Below are 21,450 nucleotides of genomic sequence, written 5' to 3'. Positions count from 1 at the left end.
AAGCAGTGTTCAGGAATACCTATCTTAAATGGATTAAATGATAAGATATTAACTAAACTAGAATGCAGATCTGGATAGTGCATTCCTGATCTAATGAGTATGTCAATTCATACTGTATTAGAATACAAACATATATAATGTCTTCATGAATATGATGGGCATGTTATATATTTTTTGTTATAGGTGTTGTCTAACGTTGTAATGCGCATAGAGCTTCTAAAGATTAGGCACTATACAAAGTCCTCATTATTATTATTGTTATTATTCTTATTATTATTATTATTATTATTATTATTATTATTGTACTAGAATACAAACCTATATAGTGTCTTCAGGAATATGATGGGCATGCCATTTCATATTAATAATTATATTAGAATAAAGATTCTGGATAATGACATCATCATTCTAATTATTATGTCATTTAATATTAATGATTAGACAACAATACATACCCTGACAACACCTTCATAAATCTAAACTAGCATCAGTAAGTTCAAAGTAATTCATATTGTTTGTACATAATTAACGTTCTAATCTCAATGACAGTAAACTAGACCTATTAACCTTAGAGAACCAAATTTAATACTATTGTGTGGTGTCCATTTTACTTCTGGAATGACCTTGATCTTTGACCTTTTAACCCAAACTTTTTAAGGATTATTTTTTATTCGAGTGCTAGGCATTCACTAAGTAGGGTAAAGGTTGATTGTGTAACACGAAAGATGTCCTTGAGAAAAAAGAATGATAACTGATGAACAAAATATCAAAATATATAGCATGCTATTGGCAGTGAGGAGCTGCATTGGCACAGTCACTAGAACGCCGGTCCCACACTCAGACTGCTTCTGCAGCAAGTAACCTACACTTGCCTCTGTCTCAAACCAAGCCTAGCATTTTGGCCGGTGTTGCAGTATCAGAACTTTCCGTGGGGGACACTTTGGTGGTCTTTGTTGGTGCCCTGAACCATGAATTTAAATCTCAAATGTAAACTTACAAACGGATTATGATAATCTGCCATGCCCTTATTTTCTTACTGTGTTTTATTCCTAGCGATATACAACGCTAATAGTATTTAATCAGTCAAAATTGATACCATAAACTCAGAATACAATATTAACTTGAACACGTGTTTGCTTTATTTTAATCATTTGATAAAAGTTATAAAACACCCTATACCTGTAATTCATACTTGCTTCCTTAAATTGATCGGCGAGACAAGGATAGAGAGAAATGAGAAGAAGCCTAAGGCATTCAAACACAGGTAATACTGAAATTAAATATAGAATAATTGCAAATATAAACATTTTAATTTAATGTTTATTCAAATCGACTTTTCATTCATACTAAAAACTTAAATCCTCCTGAAAGCACATTTCATTTTATCCATGCATTTTTAATTGAAAAGAACAAGAAGCATATAAAATACAGGAACTATTATTGTAATGTTTTCAAATAAAACCGCATTCGCTCTTTCGGTATGTGTGACGAAGTTATGTCTGCAATGCAGACTACATAATATTCAAATTGGTGGCATTCAATTAAAACAATCGCCCATTAATTAAATGCGCACTGGGATAACAGCCATGCACCTGATGCAACCACTGTACCAGGCTATAACTCGCATCGTTGCTACCGTATTTACCGCATATGTTTGGACACGAAAAATATTTATTTTTGTGTCCCAGAACTTAGGATGAATTTTTTTAACCTACATCATGTGAACCAAAACTTAGGAAATGAAATAAATTGTGTTCAATATTTGAGGCCCCCCTCCCACTCCCAACCGCAACCGGCCACACCGCATGTTGCAATAAAATAGATCAATAAAATGCTTATTTAATAATAACATGAAAGAAACTAACCTTGTACTGTTATCATTTATTCACTTTTTTGGTCGACATTAGCATTTTATTAAAGAAAAATATATCCACGAACTCCATATAAGTAGAGCATGCATCCATAGTGTTATCGCTTTTTGTCAGACAACACAACACATTGGTCGTTGACATGAATATTGAGAAACGAATCATGTTTGAATGTCATGAGAATGAAAACTAGATCCTACAAAATCACACACGAAAGAAAGAAAGAGAGTGAGAATTATAAACCCCATTGCTCGAAAGCACCTGCTATTCATGCGTGACACGGTGTAAGGTACAAAATAACCAAGAGTGTATTAGATCCATGCTAACAATAAGACAATATCTCACAAACTAAAATCATTATTAGAAAGACATTCACTGTGAGTACAAATGACATTCTTTTTGATTCCATGGGTTACAAAAAGTATTATTAAAGCAAGTTAATGCTGTGTATACTATTTACACTGAAGAACTCGAAACCCATTTGTTTCAATTATGACTACAGATGGCATATAAATCAAATACCAGGTGTAGAATAAACACACCTTTTAACAGCCATAAATTCCTTGTTTGAACTTACCAGTAGTATATCAAAAACAAAGGTTAATTTATTACAAAGCAAGCTGACCACATAAGCAGACTTTTGATTCCTTTTAGCGTGGAGATTTTGTAAAATTAAACATATGTATACAAAGTCGACCGACATGGAGAAGCCAACTTTGATTTCTTTATACCGGTTTTCACTGGGATTTTGAAAATAAATAGAAACAATGGAACACTTTGAAATGATAATTTCTCACACATTTACACAAAAAAGTGATTTCTCGCAGTCATTGTTATCGCGTACATAGCATATATAAAGGGGAATAAAAATAAAACAAATTAAACCACATTATAGATCTCCGCTAGTATGGATAGGTTTGTAGTGCGATACCCGAGTAGTGAAGAGGCCTTGCCTCATGCATGGAAAGGAAATGCGTTGCCTAACGCTTCACCTAAGAGGCCCGTTGGTCGACCCAAAAAGTATGCTAGAGAGGAGGAGTGTGATGCAAAAGAAAATGAACCAGGTGCAAAAAGACACGAAATTAGAGACCCCAGTCAGGAGAATTATAATGACTACGAAAATGATGTCAGGCGAGGGCATTACAAGTATTTTACATTAAAACAAAAAATAAAGTTGTAAATTTCTCAAAATTGCATGGAATTCGAGTAACAGCAAGACATATCAAAATCCCCAAATCAACCATTGCAAATTCGTTAAAAATACATTTTTCTCAGCAGCTGAATGAATGGGGACATTTAGCAAGGAGTGGGAGACCGACATCATATGGCAGCGAATTAGATGGAAAAATAGCAAAGTGGGTTCTCGTCCAACGCGATCTGCAGATCCCTGTTAGTGTGGACACTATAAGCACTTATGCCAAGGAATTTGTGTCACGTGAACGTCCAGAAACTGACTTTCAAGCCAGTAGGAAATGGGCAATAGGTTTCTTCAGAATACATTAGCAGCATTCACGTTTGTTCAGCAATACTTGAATAATGTCAGATAGCACTGATGTGTACATAAAAGATGTTCGAATCGCTTCGGGACAAGCCAGATCTGATCCGAAAATCATTTAAAGTTTGTGGTATTAACAATAACTTGAATGGATGTGAGGACAATATCATAAGAGATAATGAATGTGATGGCAGCGACAGTGAAAATGATACATTTGTTTGATTTGAGCTTGAGGAGGTTGAGTGGGCAATTAAAAATGTGGACAGATTGAAGGATTTTAATTAAATATATTAGCGGCATTCAAGTTTGTTCAGCAGTACTTGTCATTATGTCAAATATCACTGCTGTGAAAATAAAAGATGTTCTTTTTCGGAATTAGTATGTTTATCAATCACTCTGTACCGTCACTATCTAACGGTATCTCTATCTCACTCTCGCACTCTCTCACTCTCTCTCTCTGAATATATTTTTATCCTAATTACTGTGAATAATTTATCCTGTACTCATCAATAGTTACTTTGCAAAATAAACGAGCACGAACGGCAAATAAACCTTGACATTTAATATAAAAAAAATCTTTGTTGAAGAATAAACTAGAACAGAAAAAGTTGGACTCGTTTTCATATACACAAACGATTCATTCTTACCTGAGCTCCTGTTCTTACCAAATTTGCATCTAGGAATAAAGGTGTAAACAGACAACACTCACAGCATTTTAAAATTTTTTTAATTTACATCTGAGTGCATTTTCCGACATGTAGTTTTCGAATGATTTAAAAGGTGTCCCACAACGTACGGCTCGAAAAAAAAACGATGTGTCCCAGTACATACAGTGCACACACAAAATTACTTTTAAAATAAATGTGTGGTGTCCCAACAAATACGCAGTCCCATTATATACGGTAAATGCGGTATTAGGAATGAGTGGGAAATTGGAACAATGAATTGCATTTGTGTGGCAATTGGATATCAGTACTGTAAATGTTAAGTCGCCTCTTGAGAATATATTTGGCGACACCTCAGTTCTGTGTTCTCTATCTTTTGGGTTTGTGGTGATGCAGAATATCAGGAACTGGCCCACACACTGACCTCTTGCATGTTCATTGGCAAAGGGCTTGGCAGGAAACTGTAAACTTCTGCCGGGTTGTGTCTAAAACGCCAAGGTGTGATTATATAATCACATCTTGCCCAATTGCTTAAATGGGGTTGTTCCTTATTAAGAATGCTGTATTAGCCACTATCATAACTAGAGTCATGTGAATTTTTCTATGGAATCGTAAATTTAGAACTTGTGTATACATAGTATAATTTTACTTCCAAAAAATGTTCTACTAAATGTAATTTAGGTCAAAGTGATTAACTGAATTTGTACTGCATTTTAGGCAATTAATGGGGATACTTTTGAACAGGTGGCTGAATAGATTTTGTTAAATTATATATAAAAGAGCTTTCTGGCCAAAATTAAAATCTTATGGTAATTAATTAAGTAGTGGCCCTGAAAATGACGGTTTGTTAATCTCAATCCTGTATCAGGTGGGACAGTGGGTGTTGCTTCTTCTTTCTCTTTTTCCTAATGGGAGCTGCATTCAATGGATCAACCATGATCCAACTGATCTGTGATTTAAGATATCCAGTAGCTGGCTTCTATAGGCAATGCTGCTTGATCAGAAAGCTTCCAATTAATACTGCTCGAGGAAATATCCATACAATTATCCCCATTTTTCTTTACATCATCCTACATTGATATCAATGAGAATCTCTATGTCTTCGGAGAATATCCTAGCTGATATAAACTCTTTTCATGGGTCTTCTCTTCTTATTGATTGTCCCATGCAGATTAGCTTTTAATACACACATGAACAGTAGTGGATTTAAAACTGACAAAAGTTTAAAAAAATCCTGACAAACATGTTATAGCGACCTACCTTCCTATCTGCTATAGTGCTATATCAACAGTAGATGTTAAGGTCATGGTCACATTAATGTTTGGCCTTTCCAACCCCAAAATCAAGTCGTCTTTCTTACACAATGTGCAACTCATCCACAAATAGGATATTCTGTATCTGAAACTTGTGTGCATAAATAATCACGGTGACAATGGCTCTGATCTTTGACCTTCTCAACAAAGAAAATATGTTTCTTCTTTACCCCAAGTCACCCACAAATTTTTTTGCCACGTTTGTGACTTAGAACTAATACTATTGGATAGGAAACCATTTTCTGCTTTCATAATCAGTGACTTTGAGCATTGATCTTTTGGTATAGGATATGATTCTTTAATACACCTAATTGCACATCGTTCACCAAGTTTTGTTACTGCAGACGATAAACAACATGTAAATTGCTTTTAATTCCTTTAACAGCACAACAAGTTTATTTGCACTAAACAGTTAAGTTTATAATAAATATCACATTCTTGATAAGGCCAAATAATAAAGTATGCGTGATTCCTGCCACCTGGCCGGCTCTATTTATTTCCAGCCGAGCCTTCATTTCTTGTTTGGAGAAAGAAATAGAGTAAAGAAAACAATATAAAGACAAACAAATTAAAAAGGTATCTGTAATCAAAATTAAATTCAGGCTGAGAATGACACTTATTTTCTAGTTTATGACTCATTTAAATCTATCCGGAAGAGAAAAAGCAATGTTTGCACTGACCTACCCGCCCTAATATTATTGAATTGCAACTGAAACAAAATATATGTTATATTTGGCCTATTATGTCTATTTGCCTTTCTTAAACCAACTTAATTGCCAGACACTGTGTGATACCAACTATTTAACTGAAGTCTGTTGTGTGAGGGATGATATATTTGACCCCAAATCATTACTTTAGTCTATTTTAAAATAAAATATGTTCTTCATCAAACAGTATAAAGGAAATAAGCACTTAAGCGGAGCAAATTTCTTCCAGGAGAGGCAATTCAACAATTCAATAGAAAGTAGTTAAAGTTTCACAAAGTGTAATACACTCGTTTCATTATAAAATCCCATATGAATTTTGCCTTGATGAGGTATGATATGGGTTGTTGTTAGCATGTTACATAATGAGGGCATAATACAACTGACTGTTAATAGTTATTTTAGGTTTAAAAAATGATCGAATTTCACTTTGCTAAACTTTGTTAAGAACTGTTTTTTGATCGACATGTTACAATAGATCGGTCACTTGTATTACCTCTTATATTTTAGTATACATCTTCTAGACTCTGTTTTATCTCAGGCGAATAGAATCAGACCAGACAGTAGCTTATACTGGTATTGGAACTACAAAAAGTAAGAATAATATGACAAATGGAATCGGACCAGGCAATATCTAAGACTGATGTAGGAGTTACAACACTTAAGACCAATACAAATCTGCCTTATCATAGACAAACATAATCAGACACGGCAATAACCTAGACTGATATTTAAAATACAATGCCTACTTAACAGATTGACAATATGACATGAAATGCATGCACATATCATCTTACATGCATAGACAATATATCAATGGTAAAGGGTTACTTAGCTCTGGGAAGATCTAGAGGGGACTTAATATTATTACTCACTGTGTCTTTAAACCAGAATTTTAACAGCTTCTTTGACTCGATTATATTGTCGTGCAATTCACAGCATACTTCTGTATTCTGTTTGAGCCGGGACAAAGGGATCAAACTGTTGGTACTGTCACCAGTGTATTCTGGACATTGTATAAAAAGTTCAAACTTCAGGCTCTGGCCCAGACAACCGATGATCCTTGTGAGCATTGCAGTGACAAACTCTCTGACATCAATGCACAACTTTGTAGCTGGAGTCCTGTCTGTTATCCCCTTTCTTATGACTCTCATAAATATGATGTAGTCCCTAAAGTGAATAATTAGTTTGTGATAATGATCAAGTTGAAAAACACAGCACCCACAGAAGATCAGATTATCCTGTGTATCCTCTTTTTTCTTTGTGGCTATTGGCCAGTGCGCAACACAGGCAGCTAGAAGTCTATGAAAAATTGGGGACGGCAAATATTTTCCCACGAAGACATAGCATAGGACTGAGGAGCTCTCCATCTGAGGCTGTGGTTCAGGAAAGATGACCTCTCTAGGAGTCTTTTGACGAAGCATGCATGGAGCAAGAAAGCAATTCTCTTCCTAGAAAATAAAAGGGTTCCAATTTTAATGGCGAATATTTTGTGGTGATAAAATTGTTTGAGTTCTCATAATGCAAGCACATGAGAAAACATACATGAGCATTCAACTAATTCACATTTTAACAAAATGTATGCAAAAATGATATAATTTGTATTCTCATTGTGTCGGGTATCCGATCAATCGGAAAATGTATTTACATGCACAAGCCTGAAGTTAAGTTTTTTTAAATCACAGTATGCTATAAACATCACCATGTAATTGCATCTGGTGCAAAGTCCAAGAGACATGATTTTGGTCTTATTTAAAAAAGATGAAAACATTTTAGGGGGGCTTGGTGGTCCTCCCCCAATGTGTCATCGAGGGGTGGTACCCCCAATCCAGAAGTCCAGGGGTCCGAAGACCCCGGCCAAATCCCCATTTGAAACTCATAAAAAATGCTCCTGGTACGACTTGTGTTCATGAATAAAATAATCATTTGAAAAACTAATAAACTTACCAAAAAAGATCAACTTTACTTCAATAATTTAATTGATACAAAAGTTACTTCATGTGCATGTCAGTGTTCACATCGTAATTCGATCACAATAATTTGTCAAATTTTGCAGCAAATATATTATACTTCTGTCTTTTCATAACAAATCTTTAAAAAAAAACCACCCAAGTATATCAACTATATACAAATAATTCCATACATTCACTTGACGTTTTATCCAATGGACACTGCCTGTTAATATGCCAGTTGAGCTCTTTTTGTGTCTTTGGCAAATATTTCTTTAGAATTCCTTTTTGTCATCATTGACTGTTTTGGCTCAATGTGCAATCATTTCTTTTCCTTCTCAAAGAGAGCTTTTCTCCTTTCAAGCTGGTGATATTATTGGCGACATGAAGTGTGCATATTCTGACAAATTGCTACATCTGTTCTCTCATGCAAGAAATCTTTCTTCGTATAGTAACTGACTGCATTTGTTCCAGATGTCTTCTGAGCTTCAAATTTTCCGTGTGCAGCTTCTTGTGTAGGTCCTGTTCCAAACTCTTCAAAGCGCGATTACCGTAACTCAGATCTTTCTTGCAGAGGTCACAAAATACCACCCATCTAGGGTTCAGTTTTATTATAAAATGACCAGCTAACTTTCTGTCCACTTTTCGCTCCAGCCATTCCCAGTTCCATCCGTTTTTTAAACATTTATCTACACTTGTTGTGTCATGCTCTCTCTCAACAACTTGGGATGCCATGTTCTGCAAGCATGCTTCTTCTTTACATTGCGATCAGTTTCCAATATATGAAGATTCATTTGATGTATATAAACCTTTGACCAATCAGAATACTCTTTACGAGATTCGTGTGCTAACTAATATATGGAACGAATAATTTACAAGGGTTGTTGAAGAATGGGACCGGCAAGACCGTTTTTAAAACACGGGATTGGTGGTGATATGAAAACACGAACTTTATCAAGAAAAAACTGATTCAAGTCAGGAGAAAAGTGGAATTCCGCTTTAAAATGGAGAAAAATCATGTATGGTCCAAAAATTAGTCCTGACTGATAAAGTCTTGAAATTCTCTATCGTCGTCTAGTAAATCGTTGTGGTCTAGTAATCATACATATAATGGCTCCCATTTCTCAGCCTCACTATCATATGAGATGTTTATTTAGAGTTTGAGCATGAGCCTTGTACGTAACACTTTGATCATATGGTTTGTTAAATGTATTAAAAGTTGCAACGGAACCAAATCAAATTGTGCAGCAAGATCAAATAACCACCTTCTGTGACTTGCCACTGGACCACATCGCAGCTCAATCAAAGTGTTGTCGTGTGGGGAATCTACCACTGGATTAAGTTTGATTATTAGCTGGATGAGGCAGGCGTCATCACGGAATCAACAAAGTACATTTATTCACAACATTATCAAAAGGATTGTCAAAAAAGTGAGTTATACATTTACAAGCACGTCTAGAAAACATATATGGGCAACAGGTACACAATAGCTTATTTTATTACCCAGGTTTCTATCAATGGGCAGTTACCCAATTGACCAGAAACACATCATCATCTTTACTGTATTGTAAACTTATCTTTCTGCAATGCTAATGATAAAGACAATTGGTGTGAAAAAGTAAAATCCATGTCAACTACATGTTATGGTCATTTGTAACAATGATGACAATTATCTACTACTGTTAGAAAACTATGTCACTAGAATCATCTACATTTCCCAAGTGCATTTCAGAATGATGAATAAATTCAACTGAATTAATCCATGAACATACCCCAAGGATCAGACTACATATAATTTCATTAAAATCTTTGGTAGTATTTGAGAACACAGAATTATATAAAATTTGTACGCAAGATGACCCTGTATGTAACACATGCACATTTCGATTCAAGCAAGTGCAAATGTTCTGAACAATCAAACCTATGTTATTCATGCCACATTCTTAAAATAAATGTGCATGGGGGTTATCAATAAAAACATTTAATTTTCTTTAGATAAATGCACTGAAGTGGGTTGTCAATAAAGGTAACAGTAATCACCAACTTGCACAGAATCTGCATTAAACTTTAAAGCACTGATACATGACTTGACAAATTGGTCAATGCTAATATTACAGCCAGTGACCTTATCTCCAAATATTAAATATAGTATCCAATGCTCATCCACTTCTAAACATGTCCACTATTTAAACATACTTGGCTGTCTGATTCCTAAATACATGCATACAAATAAGGTAGTTTTCACTGGAGTTAACCTTTGAATAACACAGTTGATTTGCGTACAAGGGCGTTGTTAGGTTATAGGTTGCTGTGACAAACTTTTCCTGGCATTATTCCTACTCTGGTAGCTTCCATAAAGATACAATGCAAACAATTGGTAGCAGTGACACTAATGCAATTAGTTAAAATACAACTTGTTCAGTGATCTATATGAGCACATATGCTTTGGTAAGAAACTACTTTTCCTTTGAACAAAATACAAGTAAAAGAAACACAGTTCAGTGGATAAGTGAATCAAATTGGACTAATGCCACAATCCAGTGCAACAACAGTTATCGTGAAGAAAGTCTATATTTTGGATAAACAAGTCGAATTTCTTGAACTACGCTTTATTATTTTTATGGGTAAATCAAAACACGGAAATCACTAATTTAGTGTTGAAGATAGCTGACTGTACCTGGGAAAAAATGTTTTATTGGCATATTTTGTTCACAAAGGAAAATGACAGAATATCACCTATTTTCTTCTTTTAAAGGTATCAAAAAGTTTTTGTGATATGATAGGCGAATGGACAAATATTTTATAAATGTATATTGTGGAGGCCACAAATAAATCCAAAACTGTACAAAATACAGGAACTAAAACAGTACAGATTACGCATGGAAACCAAAATACAGAAACCAAAAGAGTATGGATAAATCATGAAAATAGAAACAGCAGATATTACTCATGGAAATAAAACAGAATAGATTACTCATGGAAACCAAATATTCATTGAACAAACTATGGATTGCTTCAACTTGAACAACATGCAGCTGATAATTAATAGTATTGTCATGGATTGTCATGTGTCCTGTTGCTTACGTCAGTCTAGAACATCACTAATTTCTAACGACATACTGCAATAAATGTGCTTTTGTCAATAAGACTGAACTTTGTGGGTTGCAATCTTACACGGAACAAAATCACACATGAAACATGCAAGAAAGACATCTGAACATATCTACCTTTATATATGGATGACCTTATTGTTAGTAGGAACACAATTCCAGAATGTAGTTATCGCCATAGACAGAAGCAGCTAACTGAATGTATATACATGTGATGTGGAACTGTTTACAGTATCATCAGTGCACACGTAGTATAATGAAATTTAACCGCACGAAATAGCAATTTAAGCACACAATATAAACATTATATCAATATGACTTGTGTAATACTATTCCAACAAGGGAAGAACCTGTATTGTGAGACACAAGTAGCATTTTCTGGTGTTAACTCCACGAACACAATACTCAGTAAACATAAAACTTTTAGTGTGCATATGGCATGTTGCAAATACAGCAACAACGATAAACTGTTGTAATTAGTTGAAATGCTTCAAATGGAGATGGGTAGGAGGTAATTTAAAAACAAAAATAAAGAGATCGTGATTGTTATATGATGATGTAAATTTTTAAGTTTTAACATGACAACCTTTAATCACTTTGTGACTATTCAGACCTGGGTGGGTATTTACATTCAGGCTTGACGACATTTTAAAATCAGACATATCTGTCTCTTTATAACCGGTATATATGATGACCATAGTGGAATGGTCAGAGTAAGATTCAAAACGGGTTACTGTTGCATGCTTAACAGGTTGTACCCTTCATGAAGGTCAATTCTTCGAATATAACTTTCTTTAATTTTAAATTGTCTTAACAACCTGATTACAATAGTGGCATATCATAGCACTGTGTGCAAAAGATACTGCTGTAGTATGCTAGTGGCATGTATCACTGTGTAACATATCCAGTGTGTTAATTTTAGGTTACTGATACTAGATAGACTATTAATGATGAGAGAGCCAAGTGTGTAAGTCAATCTTTGCCTGTCTGTACATATAAACTACATGGTCAAGAGTCCCGCAGTATTTCCACATGGCAACAAAAAAGAATATTGGGCCTTGTGGTTCCAGGCTTATTGCAGAGGATCAAGTAGGACCAATTTCGTTGGGTGTCACATTGTGGTGAGGGACAAAGGACGAAGGGAGTTCACCCATGAGAGAAAATCTGGACTACAGTTCAGTCACTGGTGAATACTGCAACCGTTTCAGCAACTCCTGCTTAAAATGTCCCATATGTACTGGAACCTGCTTTGAAGTCAAAAGGGAGACATATTTACCCATGATGTGATGTAAGCCATGGACAGGACAATTCATCCTTGCTCCTTTCACCAAGGGTAGAACATATGACGTGAATGTTTACCAGTTATAATTAAAGCTCAAGTGGTATTTAGCAATAGCACTATAGGTAGCATCTGATGGTGAGATTAATCACTGCATCATAAAGGTCTGTTCATGATAAAACATAAAACTGGGCATCTCTCAAGCAGTATGGGGTTAATCAAAGGCCCAGATGCTTCAGTTGGTGCCTGAAGTTTAGAGATTTTGTTTTAAAAGCAGACAGCATGAATATACCCAGCAAAAATGGAAAGCAAACACTTCTTGCTTAGAAGCTGTATCATCAATTCTTTCTATCTTGGAACAGCTGACAACATGCAAGCAACATAGGCTGAACATCAGCATTGCACCTCCCCAGGAAACAAGACAGAATAGTACATCATAAATATGTGCGGCCACCTACACCTTCTACAGTGTATGTCGTGTCAGCATAGTGTGCGGTGCTGTGGACATAAGAAACAGAATGCAACTCAGAACAGAGAACATCTGTGTCAGGAAATACAAACAGCATCAGAGACGGGAAACATTTGCACAATTTGCATTGTGAACAATAATGCCCTTTCCCCTACATCATGAAAGTCATATCTCCCCATTAAAAGGCATTGGATGGCAAGGTATTCACGACTGAAGAAGGCAAATATACTGAGTAATACTATGACTTGCACACTTGTAAAATGGAGATATCCAAACAAACAATTGATGTATTGCAACGGTTACCTATCGTAACAAGTTGTCAACAGCACATAAGAACAACTAAGTTATAGATTTAATTTGCAATTGGAAAGGCAGACATAAAGGACATAATTCTAGATGAGGTGACGCAATGTACAAAGTCAATCCTGATATCACCTTCTCTTCCCCTCGTCGATGGAATAATTAGCTCCACAGGGCATGAACTATACCAGCATCATCCCGCAGTGGCACAGTAATTCCTAAACCTTTCTGAGCCGTCACCCACTCGATTATCATCAGCACTCCATTTTGCTCCGTAAAAAATAGCATTATTCAGCATTAGCGCCCTTTCCCAGTAATCATTCTGCCCCACAGGGGCTCATTACCACCCAATTTGTGAATCACTGCTGTATAATAATAAAGGTCATTGGTTGACTGCAACAAATACCATGGCATCTCATTCCTCAGCATTACAAGGAAAGACACTGACAGGGTTACCTTGAGATTAATCAAACAGCACATTGACCAAATGCTTATTAAGGTGTGAAATGTGGCTTTTGAGGAGCATTAAGGTCAACAGTGATATGATCTCTACCCTACTCCAAATACAATAAAGTGCAGACGTGAACATAAACTACTCAACACTGCTTTGTCAAATCCATCAAGGATTATGATATGTTAATCCAGGCAGCCATCTTTAAGCTAACGATCAGATTCTCTCTGAAACGCTTCAGTCTCATCTCTTCACATAATTTACCGTCCTGAACAATATACTGATCTATCAAATCTATGTGTTCATGTATGACAAAGATGCATGGACTACCTACATCTGAGAAGAAAAGAAAAGAATTTGTATTTCCACTTGATTTGCATCCCAGGCATTATATGTCAGGTCAAGGCTACCAATGAATCTTAGCCCAAGCCAGTCTAACAAGCATTTGAATACTTCGTAAACAGAGAAGAGTGCCCTAGCTAAAAGACTCATACAGGATGCAAGATGAATACCTTCCAAAGTATATTCATTAAAGTAAATTTGCCAATGTCAGTTGACAGCACAATACACAATTATTTCCTAAACAATGTCCGCAGTTCTGACTTGAAAGATTTAACATAACATCAGCGAATGTAACACAGTGGGAAGCATGATAGACAGCAAATGCTGAGAGGTCCAGATTGGAGCATTAAATTAAGATGAACGGTACTGGCTAAACAGTAAGCATCAATACGAAAACGGTCTGCTTATCAACATCCACAGTGAGAAAGGACCAATTAGTTATCATACGAATCCTACTGGTGAAAACTGAATAATGATATGGCCAACCATTTGAATGGAGCAGAGACAACATGTTTATCTATATGTATACGATGATGACCACCTAGACAGTGTACAAAATCTTAAAATGAAAATCTAACATAAACAATACTGTCCACATAAATGAAGAATCACTTGCACATCTTCTTCTGGACATAGGAATTTCCATTTTTGAGGACTAAAGATAACAAAGTTGTAAAGATGGCTGAAAAGATGGTCATATTGGGTATTAGATTGGGATAATATATGTTTAGGTCCATCGATACATAAGAATACTACTTATTTTGGTGCAATCACAATGATATTGCCAGCAGTCTAGAGGTAGCAAAAACATTATCCACATGATTGACACTGTGGTGACCGTATTGCACGTCTGGGCTGCACAACTTCATTAATAATATCACAACAAATATTTCAGCTGACAAGATCATCCACACAGAAGCAGTAGTGATAACAAGTGTTTCCAAAATGACCACTGTGGTGATCTCATTGGATTCCTAATCATAACTATTTTTAGAACCACCTAATCACAATTAATTTTAGGACCAGATAAACATGATATGAAGATATCTGGTGAAAACACATATCTTTGTCAACCTCACTTTCCATTCAGAAAGAGACGGAGGCAATATCAAGATTTTCAGGATAGTAGCTCAAGCTTAAAAACGGAACATCAGGTTGTCGCCATTTGGACAAACTAGACATTATAAAAAGTCCTTAGGTGAAAACCTTATTATGGCACAACCATTCATTGAGAAGCAGCAATAACAAAATTGTCAAAGTTGGCCACTTTGTCAGCCATGATGGATATCCAAGTAGCCCTATTGTCATGCTAGGACCACTTAAACCACACGATTAATGGGTGTGTCAAATTGCATTGTATTTCTCCATATACATGTAATTAAGAGGAGGAGTGATTATCAATCTTGTGCTAATGCATGGATGAAGATATCAAATAACAGTCCATCTCATAAGCTTTACATGATTTTTGACCAGTTGAGCTAATAACCATATATATATATATATATATATATATATATATATATATATATATATATATATATATATATATATATATATATATATATATATATATATATATATATATATATATATATATATATATATATATATATATATATATATATATATATATATATATATATATATATATATATATATATATATATATGTATATATATATATATATGTATATATATATATATGCAATTGAGGTTATATATATATATATATATATATATATATATATATATATATATATATATGCAATTGAGGTACTTGTTATAATCTTAAACAGGTTATGCTAATTGTTTCAAAGGAAATGCATATTAAGACATTGCAAAAACTGGTTTTGAATGTGTTTTAAATATAGACTCTGTACAACTGAATTATGTGAAGTCATGCTGAATTGGCGTCTATTTTTATTGTGTAGTCTTTGTGTGTTATTTAATTGCCATACATCCATATGGTACTTGATATAATTTTATCGGAATAAAATAATTACGACACTACTACTCCTAATAATAATAATAACAATAATAACGGTAATATAATATTACAAAGAATCTCTCAACAAGACTGACGCTCTACTGGCCCACAATAATTTCCAGAAATTAAAGATACCATTATTTTTCCTTTCAACTGCAGTTAATTGAAACCATATTTTTTATTCTTTGGCAATATATATATATATATATATATATATATATATATATATATATATATATATATATATATATATATATATATATATATATATATATATATATATATATATATATATATATATATATATATATATATATATATATATATATATATATATATATATATATATATATATATATATATATATATATATATATATATATATATATATATATATATATATATATATATGTGTGTGTGTGTGTGTGTGTGTGTGTATTCCATTTAGCTGCTGCGATGAATATATTCCATGGAAGAATGGTATCATTCGTATTTAGAAACAACAAGATAATGTTTATGATCAGCCATATATGACACGAAATCTTCTTGTGTAAATCCTCTAATCTGACTTTCTGCCTTGGACGAGTAATGTCAGCAAGCTGTTTAAATAGACTGCCATGGTGACTACAGAAGTTTCAGGTAGGCATCATTTTCTACCCAGTAACCACTACATATCATAAAACATCTTTTGGTAAAATGATAATGTCAATATGTCCTGCCATTTAAGAGAAATATCATTCAAAATAGTTCCAAGATGACATTTTGGCATTCATATTGGAAATCACGTCAATGCCATTTCCATTGATAACAATCCTGACATCATACAAAACATTTTAATCAATATCCCAAGCTGGTATGACCATTTTTTCAGAGAAAAATCGCATGCTGATATGACCATTCTTAATGTGAATGTCCTATGTTTATATATATATATATATATATATATATATATATATATATATATATATATATATATATATATATATATATATATATATATATATATATACACGTTCAGTAGTGATAACAGAATTTTCAGTATATTCAATGTTGTGGTTACATATGACCAACACCATGTTCTTCATAAGAAGTTGCTTAGTACAATCCGCCATTGAAGCAAGAATCCATTTAGAGCAAGAACTACATTTTCAAGATGACTAATGTGATGGTAATGTTGGGTGTGCATGCGGCACGTTTTTGTTTAGGACCAGTTAGCAATAAGAAGTGTGCCAGTTAAAATTTTAGTCAATATGACTTTGCATTTCAGAACTGTAGCAATATTAAGATTTTCAAGATGACTAATATGGTGGTCATACCGGATGTCAGAATGTGTACCAGTTTAATTTTTATTGTTCTGATGCATTTGTGCACATAAGTTGCATATCAGAGGCAATGTCTATCATCATTGCGGTCGTGTTGTCTTTCAACATTCCATAGCAGGGGCAATACAAAAATAAATAATTTTGTTAACTTTTGCTTGTTGTATCTACTATTGTGCTCACGTGCCTTTAACTCCCAATAAATACATTCATTCCTGTTTTAAATATAAGGCTTTGATATGTGATTAAAATTAGTTGTGCTATCATTAATTGTAAGGAGATTTATATTTTAAAATGAACTGACCTTGATTTCTGATGCTTCCTCGCTGTATATCCTCAGCTTTGCAATTATATTCAACTGCTCCATTAGGAACAATATGTGTTCCTTGTTGTCATAAAGGTCTGGATGTTTTTCTTTTGTCCAGACAGCATCTTCCAATGAAATGAAAATAGTTGTTACAATGGTAAGTCAAATATTCACATGGATGCATACTCTGATATAATAACATTTTTGGATAACAATGGAAGCAAGCGTCCTAGAGGAACAGATGCACTGCTGGTAGAAAACAATTTCCAAGAATCCAAGTCAAAACCATTTCTTCTTTTCAATATCTGATTAGTGAAAAAAAAAATATCCTTGATATTCTTGAGTTTTTTCAAATCTTTTAAGTTGCATTGTCATTAACCTAAATATCAAGACATTAAAATAGAATAAATGTACTTTTCTGTCTACATAATTCAGGTACCAATGAAAGTTTTCATGAATGTATCAATGTTAGTGGAAAGCGTGAAGCAGCTCATAATGTTATCATTATTATTCTTTGGTTTCTGTTATTGTTGTTGCTATGGATCTTTTGGCACTTTTCAGCACATTATAGGCTATAAATGGCAACCAGTTTATTTTGTAGAGGAAGAAAACTAGAAATACACGAAGACCCACTGACCCATTGGATACTAATAGCAAGTTTTGTCACATTCTCACATTGACATAGCCTAAGATTCGAACCCACATTTTCAGTGGTGGGATGCCAGTGACTGATAAAGGTGACTGACTTAGCTCACTTAGCCAACAAAGTTCAACAGATCTCACTCATCACTAAAAGCGTGTCTAAAAATGAAACCCAAACAACAATAATAATAATGATAATAATAATAATAATGAGGACTTTATATAGCGCCTGATCTTTAGAAGCTCTAAGCGCTTTACAACATTAAACACTATACTATACAAATATGTAATGATATGATTACAAAACACAAACACCATGAAATTAGAAAAGCATTTAAAAAAAAAACACATGCTGAAAATATTTAAGGTAGGAAACATTATTAGGTCTTTAAGTCTGTTTTTTCAATCGAAATAAGGGGGTTTTAAGAGCACTTTTAAATGGGATTACTGTGTATTTGTGTCTAAATTCGGTGGGCAACACATTACAATAACCTATACATGCAAAGTACAGATTGAAGCTAGTTGTAATGTTGTAAGTTGTCTATAATGACATATACATGCAAACTTTCTATTGAAGTTAGTTCTAATATGTGAAACTTAGAGACGGAACTGGACAACAAAATGTGTTACCGAATGATAGCATATATTAATAGCTATCAATACACGTATGTGAATGCGTTTTAGTGGATGAACTGCTGAATGTTTTTCAGCAATGTGTACTGTATCTGTAGTAGACATGCATTATTACTATATTGCTAAAACTTTAAGTTGGGTAATACAACTTGATTCATCCCACTAAAGGCCATGATGTGGACAATCCATGTCAGCCACTATATCGTGTCTGTGATGGAAACAGCATGAAAGGTTTATGGTTCACTGTGGGAACATGGGTCTTCTGTCAAACATGAAATGTGTGATGTAACACTAATGACTGATATAAAAAAGGATGTAGGTCATAATATCAGCTCACTTGGCCTTTACATATAATTATAATTTACACTAGCATGCTTCAAGTAATGGTTTAAGAAGCATAAGTCCGTTGAAGGATTCATACTAGCTGAAAAGGACTCCCAGGAATTAAGGATAACACCAATGAGTGAGATTAGCAGGTTTTAGCTTTAGCCTATTAGCCTAAAACTGTCATAATGGAAGGGTCTTCTAGTAGAAACTAAATGATAATATGACCTTTTGTCGAGGAGAAGTAGTAATAACAAGATTTCCAAGTTTGGTTGCTGTGGTGACCAGAACTAGTTCTCATATCAACACAATTGTATATAGGACCAACTAATCATAATGTTATCTATATGTAATTTGCACTGCTTGTTACATTTTTTATTTAATTATTCTATAAAACTGCTTCACAATATATTATCATTTTCTTTCATTCCATATTAGTACAGATATAGAAAATACAGCCAGAACACTGGTCCAGAAAATCTTTATCCTGACTCCAGACTAAATTTATTTGTAAAGGGGAATAACTAACATCCACTATTTTTATGTCTGATATTACTTTTGAACATATTGTATATTGTTCTATAATTTTAATTGAGATATGTTAGACATGGAAGGTCAATTTAGAAAGCCTAGGTATAAAACAGTCAGAGAGGCTAATATGCATACCTTGATCAAATATGGTGAAATTCATATCATACTATGCAAAACCTTGAGTCACATTTAACTTGTCAAATCATTTTGCATTGTGAAGAAAAGAGTCAAAAAATCACAGGAAAAATTTTAACCAATCAACTTACTGTTTCTATATTTAGTTTGAAGTAAAGCAAATGGCGAATACCAGCTGTCAAGTATACAAGACATGTTTGAAGTTAAGAAAATGGCAAATGCCAGATGTCAAGAATACGATGCATGATCAGCACTTGTAACATATGCTTGATATACATACAATTCTCCAGAAACCCAAGGATGTTTGCTGTGTTGATTTACCTCATACAAGTTCCACAAGTTCCACCCAAGGATGATTGATGTGATGACTTACGTCCTTCATGTATACAAGTCCCACAATTCTGGCCTGTGATGACTTACATCCTACAGGTATAGCATTTCCACAATTCTGGCCTGTGACGACTTATCTCCTACAGGTATAGAAGTTCCACAATTCTAGCCTGTGACGACTTATCTCCTACAGATATAGAAGTTCCACAATTCTGACCTGTGACGACTTACCTCCTACAGGTATAGATGTTCCACAATGCTGGCTTCTGCCAACTTACTTCCTATGCAAATCTCACTATAATGGCCTATGATGACGTACCTCTTCTATACATACAAACCACCTGTTATTACTTACCTCATATATAAATCCCACCATCCATAGAATTATTGAAATAAAGATGATCCTGAAGTAACCAATGAAAATCCAAAATCTCATGAAAGTTGGGTCTTGGATGCATGTATGATAGCAAATAAATCAGGAACTTCTTGTAGCGTATGTCAATAGAAGCAAATCTCAGGGAGAATACAATAATAATGAACACTAGTGTCTGGAAAACACTGGTGCAAAAGATGATGGATAAAGCTGCTTCTTACTACTGCCAAGTCTACACGACTGGCCATATGAACAATCCAATCTTGAATAACTATCACGCAATAAACAAGACAAAAATGTGCATTTTGAAAAAATGCATCTAAAAATCTCCTTGAAGCCATGGGCTTATGCAGTGACACAGAACACCAGATCTACAGCTTTTATAGACAGCCTGTGCCCTCCTAAATTTGCCAAAACCTTGTATCAATTGACGCCAGATTGACGCAACTGTTCTGTCAAAGCTTTGCCCTCATCAAGAGCAACAAGCAACCATCTGAATCTATTTTCTATGGAGACGCAATGATCAGCAGAACCATTACAGTCAATATAAATTACCATGCAAACGTAGCTAAGGATAAAAATCGAAAAAGAAAACATTCAGTCAAAGATAACGCTGATTCTCTGCTCCAAGCTTGCTTCTGATAGAAGTCACATTGCAGCATTGGAGCTCCTTGCATGCTAATTTTTATTATAGTTTGATATATTTTATTCAGAGTCATTCTCGTTTGATATCTTCAAATTTCTCCTAAGTTTTGTACTTGTGGATTGCGTACTATACTAATTTGTAAACTGTGTTGTCTGCATGTTTTAACACAATTACAAGCATGAACTGTTGTTTCTGACGTAGACTAAATATGAATGCATATCTACCATATAACTGTTCTGGTGTGTTGATTTGAAAAACAGAATTACTGTGAAGCCATTT

The sequence above is a fragment of the Sinohyriopsis cumingii genome, chromosome 12, assembly GCF_028554795.1.
Source record: "Sinohyriopsis cumingii isolate HCF-2022 chromosome 12, ASM2855479v2, whole genome shotgun sequence".
Taxonomy (NCBI): Eukaryota; Metazoa; Mollusca; class Bivalvia; order Unionida; family Unionidae; genus Sinohyriopsis; species Sinohyriopsis cumingii.
This window is presented reverse-complemented; position numbering follows the sequence as displayed.